Consider the following 6,000-nt stretch of genomic DNA (forward strand, 5'->3'; position numbering starts at 1 on the left):
TCTGATCTCTTCTGGAAGTTGATTCCAGCTAGAGGTGGCATAAAAGCTAAATGCTGACGCACCTTGTTTTGAGTGAACCCTTGGTATTTCTAACTGACCTGATCCTAATGATCTGAGTAATCTGTTAGGTTTATATTCAGTTAGCATATCTGTCATGTATTTGGGTCCTAAGCCATGAAGTGATTTATAAACGAGTAACAATACTTTAAAGTCTATTCTAAATGTAACAGGAAGCCAGTGTAAGGACCTGAGGACTGGAGTGATGTGCTCAGATTTTTTGGTTCTGGTCAGAATTCTGGCAGCAGCGTTCTGTATTAGCTGCAGCTGTCTAATGGTCTTTTTGGGGATCCCAGTAAGGAGTCCATTGCAGTAATCCACCCTGCTGGTGATGAAAGCATGAACAAGTTTCTCTAAGTCCTGTCTTGAGACAAAACATCTAATTCTGGCAATATTTCTGAGATGGTAGTAAGCTGATTTGCTTATCGCTTTCACGTGACTACTGAAATTAAGGTCAGACTCTAAAATTACACCAAGACTTCTGACTTTATTTTGTGTCTTTAGACCCCTAGAGTCAAGGTATGTGTTAACTTTGAGAGTTTCATCTTTATTTCCAAATACAATGACTTCGGTTTTGTCTTTGTTTAACTGGAGGAAGTTTTGACGCATCCAACAGTTAATTTCATCAATGCATTTACATAGAGAGTCAATGGGGCTGTAGTCATTGGGTGACAGGGCTAAGTATATCTGGGTGTCATCTGCATAGCTGTGGTAAGCAATTTGGTTCTTTTTCATTATTTGACCAAGTGGGAGCATATACAAATTAAACAGAAGCGGTGCAAGAATTGAACCCTGTGGGACTCCACATGTCATGGATGTCCACTCAGATTTATGGTTACCTATGTTCACATAGTAACCTCTTCCTTGTAGGTATGTTTTAAACCATTTGAGAACCATCCCAGAGAGCCCTACCCAGTTTTCCAGTCTATGTAAGAGTATGGTGTGATCTACTGTGTCAAAGGCAGCACTAAGATCTAGTAGCACCAGCACTGATATTTTACCTGAATCAGAGTTTAAGCGAATATCATTTATTATCTTTATGAGCACTGTCTCTGTGCTGTGATGCTGACGGAAACCAGATTGAAAGTTGTCCAGATAACCATTTGAGTTTAAGAATTTGTTCAGCTGATTGAAGACAACCTTTTCAATGATCTTGCTTATAAACGGAAGATTTGAGATAGGTCTGTAGTTGCTAAGTATGGTTTTGTCTAGGTTACTCTTTTTTAGGAGAGGCTTTACAACTGCTGTTTTTAATGACTCTGGAAAAGTGCCTGTGATCAGAGAGGTGTTTACTATTTTTAAGAGGTCAGTTTCTAAGCAGTTAAGCACCTTTTTGAGAAAAGATGTGGGGAGAGTGTCAAGGCTGCAAGTTGATGCTTTAAGATGTTGTACTGTTTCTTCCAAGGTTTTTATATCAATTATGTCAAATTCTGAGAGAATGGCTAATTTCTGAGGTTGTTGCAATGATATCTGACTGACCACAGTACAATTTGAGGTCGTATTGATTGCCATTCTGATATTACTGATCTTCTCAGAGAAAAACTTAGCAAACTCATTGCATTTGTTGTCAGAGAGCATTTCACTAGGAACTTGATTTGGGGGGTTTGTTAGTCTCTCTACAGTAGCAAAAAGAGTGCGAGTGTGGTTTATGTTGTTATTTATAATTTTGGAGAAGAAGGTCTGTCTAGCTGTGCCTAGTTCTACATTGAAAGCACGAAGACTGTCCTTATAGATGCTATAATGTACTTCAAGTTTTGTTTTCCGCCACATACGTTCAGCTTTTCTGCATGTTCTTTTCATGTGCTGTACTGCTGTTGTGTTTCTCCAGGGTGCTTTACGTCTGCCAGTGATCATCCTGACCTTTACTGGAGCTATATCATCAATAGCATCTTTAACTTTTATGTTAAAGTTTTCAAGGAGAACATCAACAGAGTCTGCGGATATGTTTGGCAACATTGACATAGCATTCATAAATACCTCACTGGTGTTCTCATTTATGAACCTTTTTTTGATATAGACAGATCTAGCATCAGTGGCAGGACAGATCAATAAATCAAAGTAAACACAGAAATGGTCAGATAGCGCTTCATCCTTGATTACAGTGGATGAAATGTTTAGACCCTTGCTAATGAGCAGATCAAGAGTGTGTCCCCGATTGTGTGTAGGACCTTGCACGTGCTGGGTCAGATCAAAAGTGTTTAAAACATTTAACAGTTCAATCGCAGTATTGTTTTCTGAATTGTCTATATGAATATTGAAATCTCCAGCAATAACAAAATAATCAAATTCAGAGGAAATTGTTGACAAAAGTTCTGTGAATTCATCAACAAATGCTGAGGTGTATTTGGGAGGTCTATAAATAATTGTAAACAGAATGCGTGGTGTACCTTTTAGAGCAATACACAAATATTCAAAAGACTGGTAATCACCAAGTAACACTTGCTTGCATTGAAAGGCATCTTTGAATAAAGCAGCTATTCCTCCACCCCTTCTAACAGCTCTACAGACATGTATAAAGGTAAAGTTGGGTGGGGCTGATTCATTGAGGACTGTAGCACTGCAGCTGTCATCTAACCAAGTTTCATTTAGAAACATAAAGTCCAGGTTGTTAGTGGTGATAAGATCATTAACTAAAAAGGATTTGTTCTTTAGTGAACGGATGTTCAGAAGTGCTAACTTAACAGTAACTGGTTTTGGAACTGTATCAATCTCAGAATGACGTATAATAGGCAGTAGATTAGATAGAATTGCTGTGCGGCTGGAGACGGCCTTCATCTTTCTATCACATGTCAGGACAGAGATAGGGAAAGCTAAAGGGACATCGGGCGCCCGCTTGTTCTTAAAATATTTATGATTGTTACTGCTGACGTAGCGGGAACCCAACACACATCAGTTACCAGTGCTGTTTGCAGATGAGGGCTGGTGTGATCCCTGACGTTGAGGCAGAGGTCGGAGTGCTCTCTGAGATGGAGGGGGAGGGCGGGCTGGGCCCGAAGGCTTTTGTGGTTGAGGAGCCCGCCGTTTCTTGGTTGATATTTGGGGACTCGCAGCAATAGAGTGGGAGAGCTTTGTTCCAGCAGATACCAGTTTCTCCATTTTCTCTGAAAAGCCCAGAAGTGGTGATGTTGGAGAGACGGGGGAGAGAGAGTGTGACGACATCAGCTGTGATTCTGGTGTTCCTGAAGGCTGGGAGGGAGTGTTATCATTCCTCTGGTCATTATCAACAGAAACGTCCTTGGGTGTTGATTCACAATCCAGCTGTAGCGAGGTCTGTGGGCAGGGCTCAGCCTGAGCTGTGTCTGTGAACAGTAGTTGTGACTGCAGAGTTTTATCCTTGTCATCTGAATGTCCATCCAGGTGCTGGTGTAAAATCCTGTGGTCATTTCCGCTGTTCAGTAGTGGACTGGCACACTCAGCTGATGGATGATGCATGGAGAAAAAGATATTGTCTTTAAGCAACCTAGCACCTAGTTTGTTTGGGTGGATACCATCTGTGTTAAAAAGTTGCCTTTGACTCCAGAAGATATTGAAGTTGTCAATGTAATTCAGTCCTCTCATGGTGCAGGTTTTTTGCAGCCATGAATTTAAGCTTAGTAGACGAGAAAACATATTTGTTCCTCGGGCTGGAAGAGGTCCACTGATGAAAAATTGAACTTTCAGTCTTGTAAGTGTTTCAAAAAGTTCATTGAAATCCCCCTTAAGGAGCTCAGACTGCTCTTTCCGAATATCATTCTTTCCCACATGTATGACAATCCGACTGACAGACTTATGTTTCATCAGAATGTTGCAAAGTTCCTTGTTAACATCAGAAACCGTTGCCCGAGGAAAACAGTATGTACGGGTAGCCTTGCTTTCAAAGTTTCTGATAATATTGTCACCCACTATCAGCGTGTTTGGCTCGGCTGCTGTCTGAGCGGAGCGCCGCTGCCTATATGATGTTGAGCGTCTGTTAGCTCTGTAAGCTACTGGCTGACGTGATCTGTGTCCATTAACATTTGGGGATTCTTCACCCAAACTCATTAGTGCTTCAAATCTATTTTCAAGCCGTACAGGGGGTGGTAGAATACCAATATTGGCTACTCGAGTTGTACCCATATCTGGGGTAGATGATGCTAATGCAGCAATTTGTGACACTCGTGACAGTCTAATGTCTTGAGCACTTTTGGGTCTCGCACCCTGTTTATGCCATCGGTTTGTGTCCTCAATTTCTTTAGGTTTCTCTGAGCTCACTATGACCTGTTTAAAAGCATTAGGTTCACAGGACTCACCAGCTTTATGTTGAGAAGGACCACGATGAAGCTCCGCTGTATGTTCTGGCAGGGTCGGCAGCGCCACAAGTAACTTTGTTTCGAGAACTGCAATCTTTTGTAAAAGTCTGTGGCAATTTGAGCAGCAGGTGGATTTAGATCCAGAAGAAGGCATTCTTTCTTCTTTTCTTCTGTTTGAGTGTGGGCAGCTGTGTTGTCCTGTTTTAGGATTGTCAGCTGCCGGCAATAGCAGACTGGTAGACCGCTTTGACAAATTCCCCAAGATTGTTGAATGTTCCAAATATCAATATAGTTCCAGGAATTTGTAGTTTTAGTGTGAGTGCCCAATTGTTTAGTTTGAGCACTGTGCTGAACTGCTGGTAGTTGAATCAAAAGATAAAAGCGAAAAAGAAAAAGCGCAAAGCACAGAGCGCAAGTAAAAGCGTCCGAACAGTAGCGAAGCAGGAAACTGGAGTAGTATGTTAGCTGTAAAAGCGTCCGAACAGTAGCGAAGCAGGAAACTGGAGTAGTATGCTAGCTGGAGCCATTTACTTCCAGTCTTTGTGCTAAGCTAGACTAGCGGTGGGTGCGTCAGACAGAGTTGGTCTTATCTAACTCAGGGGGATACGGTGAATAAGCTTAAGTCCCAAAAAGTCAGCGTGTTCCTTTAAAGATTAGTTTAAGTCATTTCAATTTGTTTTATTAGCAATATTACAGCAACTTCTGAAAACAAGCTGAAATTACTTGGGTGTAGTTTAGACAAGTGTAGACAAAATTGAAAATAGTAGGTTAAAACAAGAGCACAGTCAATTTAAAGGGATTTTCACACAAAAATGAAAATTCTGTCATTATTTACTTACTTTCAGGTTGCTACAAACCTGTATAATTTTCTTTGTTCTGATGATTTTTTTGAGGAAAGTTTGTAACCAAACCGTTCGCCCCATTCACTTCCATGAAATGATGACAGAATTTTCATTTTTGGGTGAACCAGGGATCCCACATCTTAGTTAACGTCAAATTTAAGTACCTTTCGAGGACTTTCCTGGTCCAATACCCTCAAATTCAAGGACTGAATGTGGGGACACATTTCAAGTGAGAGCAAGGTTACATTGTGTTACCTTTAAAGATACATTATTACAGTTCGCTTTCGAGGGAACTCGCCATGCGTCACTGCGGCGACACTTTGGGGACGCCTCCAGGAGTGAGTGCATCTGAATGTGTATATCAAATTCAACCAATGGTGAGGCTTAACGACAAAGACAGGGTGACCCAGGAGCCAGGAAGTATATCGCTATCTGAAATATTGCCAAAGATGGCGTTACAGGGACGCAGGAAGTATAGCAAGGGAGACGCAGCGCCTCGTTCCCTTCTCAGGGAACAACAGTTACATACGTAACCCGACACGTTTTCATTTTTTAAACACAACTATGGAAAAAAACATTTTGGTATGAATCAACATTTGCATTCAGAAGATATAAACATTTAAAGCGAAACATTTTTGCATGTGTGCTTAAAAAGTCTAGAATTTTTATGATATTATCCTACACTACACAGGGAATAATATGGATTTTTTTCCAGAAAACTTCTTGCATAAAATAGATTCAAGCACTTTCAATGACCTGTATCTATGTATGTATATTTTCAAAAACTTCCCAGGGCCTTAAGTCCCCCCCCAGATTCACCAACTTTCAATGAT

This window comes from Paramisgurnus dabryanus, chromosome 4 (assembly GCF_030506205.2).
Source record: "Paramisgurnus dabryanus chromosome 4, PD_genome_1.1, whole genome shotgun sequence".
NCBI classification, from domain to species: Eukaryota; Metazoa; Chordata; class Actinopteri; order Cypriniformes; family Cobitidae; genus Paramisgurnus; species Paramisgurnus dabryanus.